General features: G+C 48.3%; 1 protein-coding gene across 2 annotated transcripts in view; it reads left to right on the forward strand.

The window, feature by feature from the left end:
• Window positions 1–14861, forward strand: part of ZHX2 (zinc fingers and homeoboxes 2) — a 188054-nt gene that overhangs the window by 16234 nt on the left and 156959 nt on the right. The window lies entirely within an intron of this gene.

The raw sequence follows: 14861 nt of genomic DNA on the forward strand, positions 1-14861 counted from the left end.
AAGAAGAACCTGGCGGGCTACAGTTCATGGTGTCAGACACAACTGAGCGACTAACACTTTCACTCATTCCTGCCCTGGAAATAACTGCTTAGAAATCCTAGCATGTGGATTTTGACCTTTTTGCACCTCTGTCTCCCTGAAAAACCATGGACCAACCTCCGCCCCAAAGGAGAGTTTCCTCTTTGTCTTCATGTTCCCAGCACCAACCCAGAGCTGGCCCAGTGAGCAGGTTCCAAATGACTGTCCCTCGAGTGACTGGTTGGTTCTACAAATGAGTGAATGATTGTTGGGCCTGTTTGGGAGCCTATGCTTTGGGTCGGAAGGAGGTAAAGTAGCAGTTGCTACCCACTGCTGCCCCTAGTGGCTGGCATTGCCAGTGCCTGGAAGGACAGTCACTGGACCATTTCGTCACAGGAAGCTGGCCAGACGGCTTCCGTCCCAGGCTGCCTTTGTCCCAGGTTTGGGGGCCTCTTGGCCAAATTCTGACGATCTGCCTGCCTCCCTGGCTCCGCCCGGCTGCCTCATCTGAACATCTGGCCTCTGTGCACATCCTGGGTGCACTTCTTTCCTCTGACATGGTGGCAACCTTTGTTTCCTTCCAGGAGCACCATGTCCACCGTCCTGTGCGGCACCCAGAGGAATACCGCAGGATCTTTCTACCACTTCCAATAGTAAACAAACTCTTTTTTTTTGGCCAAGTCTGAACTTGAAACCAAACTCTAAAGGTGGTAGAAAGAAGGACATGCATTGATTGAATGCCTGCTGTATGCCAGACATTGAGCCAAACATGTTGTCTACCCTAACTTATTTTAATTTATTTCATTCCCCCAACGGTGCCACTTGGTAGAAATTTTTATACATTCGACATCTGAGGAAAGTGAGGCTTTATGAAATTAACTTGATTTAAAGCCAGACCTGAGTGATCTCAGAGCCCAGGTACTTGCCACACTGCAGAGCTGGTGTGTTAGTTAGAGGTTATGAAGACTCTGTGTTAAGTGCCTCAGTGAGTGGGATACACAGACATGGACCCTGTATTTCCTTCCAGAGTTTACTATTTTGATTATAAAAGGCTGCATGGCTAGAGTGAGTAACAGAGACATCTTTTCTATTTCCTTTAGAAGGCGCTTCCTGGCACTAACAGATCCTCATTCTCAAGAAATGTCCTCATGCAGTATTTTAAAAAAAGAATTGTATTTATTTACTTATTTTGGGGTTGAGCTGGGTCTTTGTTGCTGCCCAGACTTTAGCTGCAGCAAGCAGGAGCTACTCTCCAGTTGCAGTGTGTGGGCTTCTCATGTCGGTGGCTTCTCTCGGGGCTGAGCGTGGGCTCCAGGGTGTGCGGGCTTCAGTCGTTGTGGTGCAAGGGCTCAGTAGTTGTGGTTCCTGGGCTCTGGACCACAGGCTCAGTAACTGGGGTGCACACGCTTAGTCGCTTCATGGCACGTGGGATCCTCCCAGACCAGGGATCAAACTCGCGTCTCCTGCTTTGGCAGGCGGATTCTTTCCCACTGAGCCACCACGGAAGCTCCCTCACACAGTTTTGTCACCAATTTATTTTCCTCTAGGGAGGGAAGAAAAAAAAAATATTTGTCTCAAGAGAGATGGCCAGTTTACTAAATCTTACAGGATCATCTCACAGATTAGGAAAAATAATTGTTGAGATTTAAATTGTGTGTGTGTGTGTGTGTATAATAGAGAAGAACTGGCCTGTGACAGACAGGCATGAATGCTCGAGAACAAGCACTGAGTAAGATGTGTTAGTAGTCAGGTCAGGCTAAGCTATGATGCAGTGACAAATAAACCCTGATATCCTACTGGCTTAACCAAACAAGGATTATTTCTTACTTTCATGAAATGCACCAAAGGGCAAGAGCTCTTCAAGGTAGCTATGACTTAGGGATCCAGGCAAGCTGAATTTTTTTTGGCCGCATCATTTCAAAGAATTGGCTTTCAGGCTCCTAGAGAGGAAAAGAAGACTAAAGAGTCACATATACCCTCTTTAAACATGTCAGTTCTGCTCACACGACCCTGCCTAACTGTAGGGAGTCTGGAAGAGCACAGGGGAACACATGGATGTTTGTCAAGTAGGATGAGTCTCTATCCAGCAAAGTCCTGGGCTCACTGGCTGTGTTGAGTCTCACGGAGTAAAGATTACCAGTAGCAAAGCCCCGAGCTGAACAGAACTTCCTGCCACTTAGTCGAATGCCACTTCTAGCTCTAAGAACTGTCCAATTGTCCTGCCCAATGGTATGTGAGGAAGTGGTCCTGATGATCCAAAAGACCACGAAACATAAAATTTTTTTTTTTGCAGCATATTTATTTTTCTTACATTTTGTGGAGTACTAATCCAGCTTGGTTCTGCCTTAAGCATCCAGTCTGGCACAAAGGAAATTAAAATTTAATGAGGCCCTAATTACTGCCAAGCACGAATGCTACTGAGTACAGGAGTAACTCTAATGGCTGGTGTTTACCATGAGTGAGCATGCATTGTGCCAGGTGGATTCTCAGCACTTGTGGATGAATTTATATACTCCCCCACCTCCCCTCAGAGGACCTGACCATTCCTTTCCTCCCGAGAAAGGCCTGGTTATCTGCATGTAATAGATGAGGAAATTGAGCCTTGCCAAGGTGAAGGAACATAGCCAGGAAGGGACAGAGCTTGCTGAGCAGGATTGTTGTTGTTGTTCAGTCCCTAAGTCGTGTCTGACTCTTTGTGACCCCACAGACTGGATCACACCAGACTCCTCTGTCTTCCGCTGTCTCCCAAAGTTTGCTCGCGTTCACATCCACTGAGTCAGTGATGCTGTCCAACCGGCTCACCTTCTGTTGCCCTCTTCTTTTGCGAGCAGGATAGCTGATAGCCAGCACTTGACTCGTGAGATTGGGAGTGTGTGGGGGATGCAGGAAAGGCCAGGGATTAAATATTAGTGTCATTTGGGAAAGTAGTTGAAAGCTTTTTGTGGATTCAGCTATGCATATACATTCCAGCATCACCGACTCAATGGACATGAGTTTGAGCAAGCTCCGGAAGTTGGTGATGGACAGGGAAGCCTGGAGTGTTGCAGTCCATGGGAGTGCAAAGAGTCGGACACAACTCAGGGACTGAACTGAACTGATACATTCCGGGGGAGGGGAAGGCAATGTCAGAAATGTTCTGGGTGTTGGACACTTTGGTTATTCATACAACATGTATTCCAGTTCCTACTATGTGACAGGTACATGTGAAACACTAGGAATGCTACAGTGGTAAAAAAATTTCTACTTCAATCTAGATTTATTTTTCTATGAAACTTTCTAGATTTATTAAATGTATTTTTAAATTAATTTTTAAAATATTTTTATTTATTTGGCTACACCAGGCATTCTTTGTGGCATTAAGAATCTTTAGTTATGGCATATGGGATCTAGTCCCCCAACCAAGGATCAAACTCAGGACTCCTGCTTTGGGAACACGGAGTCTTACTCACTGGACCACCAAGGAAGTCCATAAAAGTCCTTGAAAAGTAACTTAAGAACCTTGATCCTAACATCCTGCCCAGGAATGGCCATGTGTTTGAATATTAGCTCTGAAAACACTGAATGTAGCCCCTGGGACTCTGCTCAGAAAATAAATACCCTCTTCAATGAGTGGATCCCATAGTCAACCAGCCAAGCATTTGTTGGTTATCACCTTTGCATAGTTCCTGTCTTGAACAGTCAGCCAACCAATATGAACCAGTAGCCTCCAAGATCATCTAGTCCAACCCTCTGAGGTCTTACAGGAGAGGAAACCCAGGGTTGTAAAAAGCTGAAGGCCCTTCAGCTACTTTAAAAGGTTTCAATATCAAATCTGGCTCCAGAATGATGCAATGAAACCAAAAGCGCTCCTCTCTCCTCTACACTTACATTCGGGAATGTTAAGATAGAGTGTTTCACCTCTCTGAGCTCTTAACACCTTTACCCATAAGCCTTTCCACCAGCCCAGAGCGCCCAGGGCAGGAGAGCTAACAAGCCCGTCTCCCCACCCAACTCCTAGGTTTAAGCGGGAGGAAGTGAAGACATTCTTCCCTCCATTACAGAAGGTAAATAACACATGCAATATCAAGTTACCAGCAATGGGAACTGGACTAGAACCCTGTGCATTTTGCTTGTGCTTCATTTTTTTCTTTCTTTTTTTTTTTTTTTTTTTCAGTACTAGAATTTCATGCCAAATATTCTGACCAAGTTACTCACTTCAGATTGGAGCAGGGGTGGGGCAGGTATAAGAGATATAAATCCAGAGAAATCTATTAAATATCGTTTTGGTGAACTTCACATTTTGTAGCTGGTTTGATGTCCAATAAATCCTAGTGTGTCCTGGTTACCTGTGTGGGTTAGAGGGCTTGGTTGGAGTGAGGCTGGTTGTCCAAGGAGGGAGCCGGACGCTGTCCAGTCTTTCTACTGGGAGAAACTCTCGTTCTCAGCGACCCTGCTGGATGCTGATGTGTGGTCAACTTTTTGTTTCTAACCTTCTGGTTGAGTCCCATCCACCTGCCTCCCACCAGCCCTCTGCCTTTGCTTTCCCTGAATAACGGCATTTGAATTTACTTTTGAGAAAAAGAAAATGCTTTTGGTTTTTGCTAGCTAGTCCGGTATAGCTGGAGTCTGTCTGTCTTGCAGTTCAGGTGACCTTAACGACAGAAGAGGCCAGTCACCACTGGGTGTCTTTCACCGTGCCCCTTTGCATCCTGCTCTCTTCCTCTGTCCTGGGTTCATATAGAACTGGTTGCCGGCGTCATGGTGGCCCCCTAACTTTTCTGCTCTGCTCGGTGCCCACAGAGGAAGCTGGCGTGGGGTCTGTAAACCTTGGCTTCTGCAAAAACAGTGGGAGGGTGGAGGGGGAGGTGGTGTCTGGATCCTGGATGGCACAGTGGAGCCCCCAAGCTGTCGTGGCCACCCCCGTGCTCAGTAAATGTTTGTGGAATTCCTGAGGCAGGCAGCACCAGTGGGCCCACCCTGACCCTTATCTGGGAGGTGAGCTGTTGGAGATTTGACATTCCGTCATTTGTTCTGGCAGCTGATGAAACGTCTTTGCACCACACGCTCTCCGGCACCCGAAGTGCAGGTTAACAGTGAAAGGCTTGCATTAATCGTGAGAATAGCTGGTGGTCACTTAGCTATTAGTTGTTTGTTGTTTTTTTTTTTTTCCTGAAGGGGGCTAGGAGATGAAAATCCTATTAAACTCCAAGAGCTAAAGAACAAAGAACTTGTTTTGTTTTTTTTTTCCCCCTTTCAAAACCGTGTGGGAGGCTTGCCTGAAAGACTTAGAAAAACAAAACAAAAACCTACGACTGGAAGTTGTATCATGTGTAGACAGGTGCGCACACACACAAACAGAACTAAAACAGCACAGCTGGGGAGATGAATATTTTTGAGTCTTTTCTTTGCCGGTGCCTAGGTATTTGTAACCAACTTTAACAGCAGAAAATAGACATTACGGCTGATAGTCTGTTTTAGAAGTTCCATGTTGTAGACCTCCAACTCTGTAAATCAAGGCTTTCAAGGAATGAAAAAAGTAGACATTGGTGGATGAAAATAACAATGCGTAGAAAAATTCCTGCCCCTGGGTTTGCAGGGAGGGTTTACTTATTGCAAATTGTCTGTTTCATTCTGGCTGTCTGTAATAAAACTCTCAGGGCAGCATGGGCAGATTATCATTTTTAGCAAAACAATTAATTAAACATATTCCAGCACATTTCCCCCATAAAGCCCCCTTCTTGTGAAACGGAGTGTCGGAAGTTGGGTCTGACAGCTGTCCTCACGAGCAGATTTTTTGACCCGGGACTGCTGTCTGGGGACTCTGGGAACCGAGGGCAGTGTTTTCAGTTCAGAGGAGAACTCTACAGACTAAGGGAGCAGAGCTGTTCAGCTGCGTCCTCCGAACCCCAGAGGCACACTTGGAGGAAGATGGCTGCCACTTCCCAGCCTTCTCTGCCTTCCCGTTTGGAAGAGTCGATGTGGAACTTTCCCACTCTTCTGGCACGAGTATGTGTCCTGAAAGAAATTCCATACCCAGGCGAGGGTCGGGAGGCCTGGGGTCCTGCGCTGCCTGCTGACTCTGAAGGGGCCATCCGCTCCCTTTCTGGCCACAGTGTCCCTGCTCGTCAAGAGGATGTGTGCTCACAGCCTCGGGGTCACTGTTCCTCGCAGGGGTCTGGCGCTTGGGTTCCCTCTGCCCGCCCTGGGCTGGCAGGGCTTCTACAGGTCGGGCTGCCTGTCAGAGGCCCGCTGCCACCCTGGCTGCCTCAGCGGAGCCTGTAGACTCAGATCTTTCTGGAAGCCTTGAACGTTAAGAAACTGCCCAGGGAACTGGTGTGACATTTCCTCGGGAAGCCCCCTCGTGTGTGGAGCGGGAAGGCTGCTGTGTGCAGCTCTGGAGGCGGTGGGCCTGGGACAGATTTACAGGGAAGAAGGAAGAAAAGGGGAAGAGAAGGGGCAGCTGGTGGGAGGGGGTGGGGGGGAGCGGGGCTGGCATGCTCTCAGGGCCCAGCGCCTGCTGGAAAAGTTAATGGGCCAGCTCAGTGAGGGTGAAGGGGGAAAGCTGGCCCGCCGGCTGCCCTCCCGGCCCTCGGCCTCTGGAATGCTCTGTTTATTTACGGCTCCGTGGAAGCCTGATGCCTGTTTCTCTTGGGAAATCACTTCTTCCAGGGCTATGGGAGGCTGGCAGGATGTCTCCAGGGAAATCTCTCTCCCAGCCCACCAGCTGGAGCATTTGGGGGACTGGGGGAAGGCCGTGGGAGATGCTTTCGGAGAGAGGAGGAAGGGAGCCCGCAGGTGGAGGTGGGGGGCTTCCAAGCGGTCAGGCTGAACGAAGACCCTCTGCTTCCCTCTTTCCGGTTCTGAGCCTGGGAAGGGGGTGGGGACTCCGGGCTCTGGGGACTTAAAAGTGAAAGCAGCCAAGCAAAAGCCCCCACCGGATTTCCCTCGCCCTTCCCCCGCCCAGCCCAGCAAACAACCCCCAAATGACACCCTGGAGCAGAGGTGTGAGAGCTCGCAGGGGGCGTGAGCTAGACTTGGCGGTTTAACCATCTGGCGTCTTTCTGCGATAGGCTGTGACGGTGGGTGGCTCTGGGCGCAGCTCACACTCCGTGCTCCTCCTGGCCCGCTCCGGGAACGGGCTGGACCTCAGTCTGCTGTCACCTGCACAGGGAGGTGCTCTCTGCTCCCCGTCATCCCCCCACAGCAGGATTTCTTCACCTTGCCGCTGGTGACCCTTGGTAATGGCGAAGTCTTTGTCATGCAGGCCTCCTGTGCATTACAGGGTGTTGGTACTAGGAGCGCCTTCCCTCCAGTTCCCTTCAAAAGCGTCTCCAGGTGTTGCCAGATGTCTCAAGGGAGCAAAATTGTCCCATCCTTTCTTCCGCTTCTATTGAGGACCACAGACTAAATCACATCCTCTGTTTTATTTTCATTTCGGCCCTCTTCACTCTCTGAAAAAATGATCTTACTTTAAAAACAAAACAAAAAACTTTTTATTTTATATTGGAGTGTAGCCGATTAACAGTGTTGTGATAGTTTCAGTGAACAGCAAAGGGACTCAGCCATACATACAAATGTATCCACAACCCACTTGGGTACTCTTGCCGAGAATTCCATGGACAAAGAGCCGGGCAGGCTACAGTCCATGGAGTCGCAAAGAGTCAACACGACTGAGCAACTAACTTTCACTTTCATTCTCCCCAACCCCCGCCCCCCCATCCAGGCTGCCACATAACACTGAGCAGAGTTCCCTGTGCTATAGAGTAGGTCCTTGTTGGTTATCTATTTTATTAATAAATATAGCAGTGTGCACATGTCCATCCCAAACTCCCTATCTCTTCCCCCCTTCTTTCCCCCCTGGCGGCCATAAGTTTGTTCTCTAAGTCTGTGAGTCTGTTTCTATTTACTTATTTCTGTTTATATTTATTTTCAGTTCAGTTCTATGTAAATAAGTTCATTTGTATCATGAAATGATCTTACTTTTCTTTTTTCCACTGGATCCCTCTGGTGCACAGCCCAGAAGCACATTATATTCACCTGAGAAACATATATTACCATATGTAAAATAGATAGCCAATAGGAATTTGCTGTAAGACTCAGGGAACCCAAACTGGGGCTCAGTAACAACCTAGAGGGGTGGGATGGGAGGAGGCAGGTGGGAGGGATGCTCAAGTGGGAGGGGCCATGGGTAGACCTATGGCTGATTCATGTTGATGTTTGGTAGAAACCAACACAATACTGTAAAGCAATTATCCTTCAAATAAAAGTAAATGTTCGACAAACGTTCATGAAGTGCTTGCTCTGTGCCAGGTGTGGTGCTAAATATACAGGAAATGCAAAGTTGAGCAAAACGTGACCCCCATCTTTTAGGCACCTCCAGTCCCCTGGGAGGCACAAAAATGCAAAGACATAAGGTTGCCCTTATCATTGCTAGACTGGAGGTATATGAACGGCAGTTAAAACTTAGAGTAAGCAGTTCCTTAAAAGACTCTAGAGAGGAACCTAGTTTCTCTCCATGAGGTGTCTTACTTACATTTCACACTTGCACATCATCACAACCTTGCACAGTAAGTGGGGCCCCCATTTCCCAGATGAACAAACCGAGGCACTGCATAACTTCCGATAGGGGCCACCTGCCTGCATGTGGCCCAGCCTGGACTCTAACCCAGGTGTGCCTCTCTCGAAAGCCCACATTCTTTCCAGCACATGACGCTGCATCCAGAGCTGAGGCTCGAACAAAGGATCCTGAATTCTCTTGCGCACACAGCCTGCGAGTAAGATCAATCCTGTGTCTGCCATTAACCACCGACTGACTCTGTTTCCTGCCCCTGAAAGGTTACCCCTGAAGTCCCTTTATTCTGTACTCTTTCATTCTGTGAAACCAAGAATTGGACTGTCTTCGTCTGGGTTCCCCAGAAGCACCCCCCCCCCAAGACAAAAATCTAGATGTATGCTGTTTATCTGAGAAGTGAAGGGACCTGGAGCATTTTCAAGAAAGTTACCACTTAGGGCAACTGGGACTTCATCCCATGGGGACCTCTGGCCACCTGATGGCTGAGACCTGTGCGGTATTTACTCACCAGCTTCCATCAGCCACGGCTGTGGGGTACTCCACAGGGAGCCAATTCTTCTGTGCTTCAGGCCGCCCATCAGGAAGCAAAGGGGGCCTGGAACCAGAGACCCCAAGCAAGGAAACCCAGGTGTCGGCAGTTGGAAGGAAGGCTGCGGTGCAGTCGAGTGGGAAGGACAAGGGAACATGGGCGGGGTGTGGGCAACATCTGCTCAAAGGAACAGCTCTCCACTCTCATTCTCTTTTTTTAGTTCTCAGTCTCATTTATGGAGCATCTATTGAATGCAGGGGCTTCCCTGGTGGCTCAGACAGTAAACAATGCCTGCAATGCAAGAGACCCGGGTTTGATCCATGGGTTGGTAAGATCCCCTGGAGAAGGGCATGGCAACCCACTTCAGTATTCTTGCTGGAGAATCCCATGGACAGAGGAGTCTGGCGGGCTACAGTCTGTGGGGTTGCAAAGAGTCAGACACGACTGAGTGACTAAGCACACAAATGTTTACAAGAGTGCTATAAAAGAATAATAATATTGCATACAGAACTTCAGGCTAAGTTTGACATAGAAAGACGTTCTGTTCTGATGGAGCTGGCCATCATGGGAAGATGACCAGAGCACTTCCTGTCCAAGCATCAGCACCAAAATGTCTCAGGTCCCAGCTTCAGCTCAGGGGTCACACCTCCTCCTCGTCAGGACAAATACCCCTCTCTTTTCTTCACCTCCCCCTCGAGTTCTCTGCTTCAGGACTTTGGAACTGCTTGCAGTTCCTGATAAAGCTCCTCCTCTCTGACTGTCCTCCCTCTGAACCCTTATGCCTTCCAGTTCCTCTCCCTCTGGAATAACCCCCATCCCCACCTCTTTATGAGTCAGGTTAATATCACCTCCTCTGGGAAGCCCTCTCTGACTAACTCCAGTCCCAGGTGCCCTTGGCCCTTTGCCAGGGTCAGTGTTCTTACTCCTATCAAAGTAGTCATCGCTGCAAGACTGTCATTACCTTTCCTCTGTAAACCCTGGGGAAGTCAGGGATGCATGTGCCATTAACACTGGGCATTAAAGCCACACCTGGGCATGAAAACTCATCCTGAAGTTGAAACTCAGCTTAACTACTTCCTAACTGTGGGGCTTCGGAGAAGGCGATGGCACCCCACTCCAGTACTCTTGCCTGGAAAATCCCATGGACGGAGGAGCCTGGTAGGCTGCAGTCCAGGGGGTCGCTAAGAGTTGGACACGACTGAGCGACTTCCCTTTCACTTTTCACTTTCATGCATTGGAGAAGGAAATGGCAACCCACTCCAGTGTGTCTGCCTGGAGAATCCCAGGGACGGGGGAGCCTGGTGGGCTGCCGTCTATGGGGTCACACAGAGTTGGACACGGCTGAAGTGACTTAGCAGCAGCAGCAACTGTGGGCCTTGGGTTGAACTTTAAGCTTCAGTTTTCCTTTCCTTAAAAATGGGCACAATAATACTTCTTTCATCAGTGGGTAGTGGGAGGCAGGGAGATGTTTATAAGCATTAGAGAAAATTCTTGAAAAACTGAAAAAACAAAAACACAGTATGTACAAGTGTCTGAGTTAGGGTCCCAGCAGGTAATGGGGAGGTAAGGGGAGCTAATGAATGTGTATTGACAGGCGGGAGGGCAGGCTTACGCAGGGCCAACAAGACATGGGGAAGCCCTGGGCTAGCCACAGCTGTGGGCCCTGCCTCCTCTACACCTGATGGGGCAGGAGGCCTCTGGAACTCAAGAGTAGGGTAGCTGGAGCAGAATGGCCATGTTAGTTCCTCCTCCAGATAATAAGGATTAGTAAGAACTAACATTTACTATGGCCAGCACTGTTCTAAACATGTTAATTCATTTAAGCCACATTCATGGGGTAAATGTTACTGTTTGACCCAGTTGGCAGATGGGAAAACTGAGGCATGCGTTCTTTTTTTATTTTCTGGATCCCACAGTGGGACGCCACTCACCTGGACATAGTGGTTAAGGACCGCACTGAAACAGTGCACGGGGGTCCCAGAGCAGGGTGAAGGGAGGAGAGTGGGTCTGCAGGGGAGAGGGAGGAGCTCCAGCACAACAGGTGGCTGGCGGGTGGGTGCTGTTGCTAGCTCTGCCACCATTATCGTCGTCGTCGTCGTCGGATCATCCAAGTGTGGGGCTGTGCCTGGCCCCTGGGCGGCTCAGATAGTTTCCACCGGAACAAATGAACCACCTTCCTGCTAACTACAAATAATGGCACTGTGGCCCTAAATAGCATGTGTATTGAGTAGTATAGTTGAAAATATTATCCCTTCGTGGGGCTTCCCAGGTGGCGCTAGCGGTAAAGAACCCGCCTGCCAATGCAGGAGATACGCGTTCGATCCCGGGCTTGGGAGATCCCCTGCAGGAGGGCATGGCAACCCACTCCAGTATTCTTGCCCGGAGAATCCCCATGGACAGAGGAACCTGGCGGGTCACAGTCCATAGAGTCGCAGAGAGTCAGACATGAACGAAGTGACCTAACACAACATCCCTTTACACTTCTGGTAAGGTAGGAAATGCTTCACGCCTAAGAGTTTTAATACTGTTGACTCAGGGAATTCTTTTTGCCACTTATTCAGGATTTTCAGACTGTATGGGAAGGAAAGCAAAACACCACCATCAGTGTTATAGGCAGAAACAGAAAAGTAGATTTTTCCATTCGAGGTGAAACGTTAGGCACTTGGAGGTGGCTTTTGGATTTAGGTTGAGAATTTAACACTCCTGCCTGCGGCCACCTGGAAACCACAGGTGATGCCCTGCCCAGCGGGCACATCACCATAAGGAGCAAGGTCGTGGTGCTAATACACACGACGCAGGGTTTATAGGGTGTAGGAGGCCAAGCTGGCCACCCGAGGCTTAGGAACAACAGCCGACACTCACCGTGTGCTCCCACAGGCCCGGTCTTTTCCTGAGACGTTAGCAGGGTTTTCTCATCCAATTCCCATGACTACCTTCTACAGTGGGTTCTGTTATTAGCCCCATTTTTCAAATGAGGAAACCGAAGACCAAGGAGACTAGACAGTTTGCCCAAAGTCATCCAGGTAGTAAGTGGAAGATGCCTAATTCAAGTCCAGAGTCTGACGTTGGGAACTTGGGAGACCTTTCAACTGCAGTGCTGATCACTTCTCTGTTAGAGAGTGGTGGAGAGGCCTTGGCTTCAGCTCTTATTTTACAAAGGAGGCTTAGAGAGGTACAGTGATTTATCCAAAGATACCCAGCCTTAGCAGGAAAGTTTAAATGTGTCTTCATGACTGCTTCTGACTGAGCCATCCTGCCCCCTTGGGCAGGTCACTTACTTTTTTTTCTACTTACTCATCTGTAAAATGGGACTAATAATTACACTATTTTTAGTTTACTTATTTTTAATTGAAGGATATTTACAATATTGTGTTGGTTTCTGCCGTACATCAACATGGATCAACCTTAGGTACACATATGTCCCTTCCTTCTTGAGCCTTCCTCCCACCTCCCACCCATCTCACACTTCTAGGTCATCACAGAGGCCCAGTTTGAGTTCCCTGAGTAATAATTATACTTTGAAGAGATATGATCATTTCGGTCCTTACTCCTCTTAGATACAAGGACACCATACAATGTGTATTGACACCTTGAGTAAACTGCAAGATGCTCAGCAACAACAACAGTACTGATAAATAACAATAGTATGTCTGGAGCCCTGGTTCTGGTCAGTAGAGTTCAGAGCTCTCATCTGTTAACCCTCGTCATTCATAATCCATAATTCTCACTACACTCCTTCCCGGTTTACAGTTGAAGAATCAGCTACAGAGAAGGGAATAACTTGCCAGGTTACCAAAGCTAGTGAGCATGTGCCACTACTAAGATTGGAACCTGACTAGTCTGGGTTGGTGCTTTTAACCAGTAGCTGTATTATCAACAGATATTGTCCATATTGTAACACTTTCCACTGCAAATGCATGAAACCAGAGAAAGCCATTTCTTCATGAACCTCATGAAGGTTCTTTCTTGCAATGTCCCAGTGGAGATGGTGATAAATGCTGTACAGGCTATCTTCTAGGATAAGAGACAGGAAGATATGAGGTTCCTGGAGAAGAATATAAGAGTCCCAGAGACTTGCCCTGTGATGTCACGTTGGCCGTTGTATCATAACAGAAAGGGCAGAGATGTCTGAAGTGGCTGGAGGAGATCAGACCCAGAGAGACTAGAAAGAAGAGCTGAAAACAGACCTCCCAGGAAGAAAGACAGCTCATGTGTGTAATCCCATGATGTCATTTAGTTGTTTCTTCCACATGTGATTTTGGACAACAGGTGACCTTAGGAGCCATCCTGGGCCCATATGACCTGAGCCACATCCTTTACTCGGCTCCAGATGTGTCAGCCACAGAGCCTCAAGTTTTAAGAGCAGACCCTGGAGGGAGGCAGATGTGAGTCTGACTCCTGGCTCCACCCCTTTCCAGCTGTGTGACCCGAGGCTACCCCACTCTGTCATCATCTGTGAAGAGAGGTAATAATTCTGTCTGCATTATCAGTCTTTTGGAAGGTTAAGAGAAACCCTGCACTCAGAGAAGTCACCACCAAAAGAACTGGAAAACAGATTTGCTTTTGCGGGGTGGCTAATTTGTATTATAAGCTCGTGGTTTTTATGATCAATCTCTGAGTTATTTGATTTCTTGACCATAAGCAAGTATTTCTTTGCAAAAAAAATACATTTTTTTAAAGCATTTTAAGAGATCATGAAAGTCAGCACCACACGCAATGCTTGACAAATAGTAAGAGCTTAATAAGTGCAGGCTGTTGATGTCTGTGTGCTCTGACGGCTCTCTGTCAGTATTGCCCGGATGCTTCAGGAAGGGTTGCTGGGGGTTGCTGTTTCTGCACAGTGCCGCCAGGGCTCCAGAATTACAGTGGGAAAGGCAAACCTGCCGGCTTGAGACCTCTTCTTGCCAAAAGGATCGTCTCGCTCCCTTAGCCCGTGCCGTTGTCACCTCCCTGCCACTGACCTGCTGGTGGGCAATGTCTTACTCCAGGTCTAACCTTCTACCTGGACTCAGCTAGTGTGATCTTAGCTGCTTTAAATCTCTTGGTTCCTGGGCTGTTTCCAAGGCTGTTTTGCCAGGGCTTAGAAAGGGCAGAGGGGCTTCCCCGGCGGCTTAGTGGTCAAGAAATCCACCCGTTAAGCAGGAGATGTGCGTTCGATCCCTAGGTCGGGAAAATCCCCTGCAAAAGGAAATGATAACCCACTCCAGTATTCTTGCCTGGGAAATCGCATGGACAGAGGAGCCTGGCGGGCTATAGTCCATGAGTCGCAAAGAGTCAGACATGACTTAGCAACTAAACAGCAGCAGCAGAGAAGGCACAACAGTGCTCGCTGGGATCCAGCTTCCTGGACTCCCTGGATCAGGTGGAGGCTGATTAACTTCAGGTTTTTTCATGGCTTTTTAGCCAGTAGGTGTGTGTTGAGGGGAGCCACAATTAGGCATCTTTGGTTGTCATTAAGGTGTTTGAAAATGCCACTCATGAGCTACTTGATAACATGCTAGAGAAATGTTGGACAGTTCCTTTGGAGAAGTTTACAGGTTAAATGACCACCCCAAAGGGTGCCAGTGGACCTGAATGAAATTGCCTGGACCAAGATTCCTAGTAGTGAGCCTGGGGTCTCTGACTCAACCCCATTCTATCCACATGTTTATCTATGGCTTAAATGAAGACCTAAATGCTTGCCCTAGAAGCCATTCAGTCTAGACTTTTGAATTCATGCTGCTGCTTACAAGCTTACAATAACACGTAAAGACCCTTCACTTC

The sequence above is a fragment of the Bubalus bubalis genome, chromosome 15 (genome assembly GCF_019923935.1).
Source record: "Bubalus bubalis isolate 160015118507 breed Murrah chromosome 15, NDDB_SH_1, whole genome shotgun sequence".
NCBI classification, from domain to species: domain Eukaryota; kingdom Metazoa; phylum Chordata; class Mammalia; order Artiodactyla; family Bovidae; genus Bubalus; species Bubalus bubalis.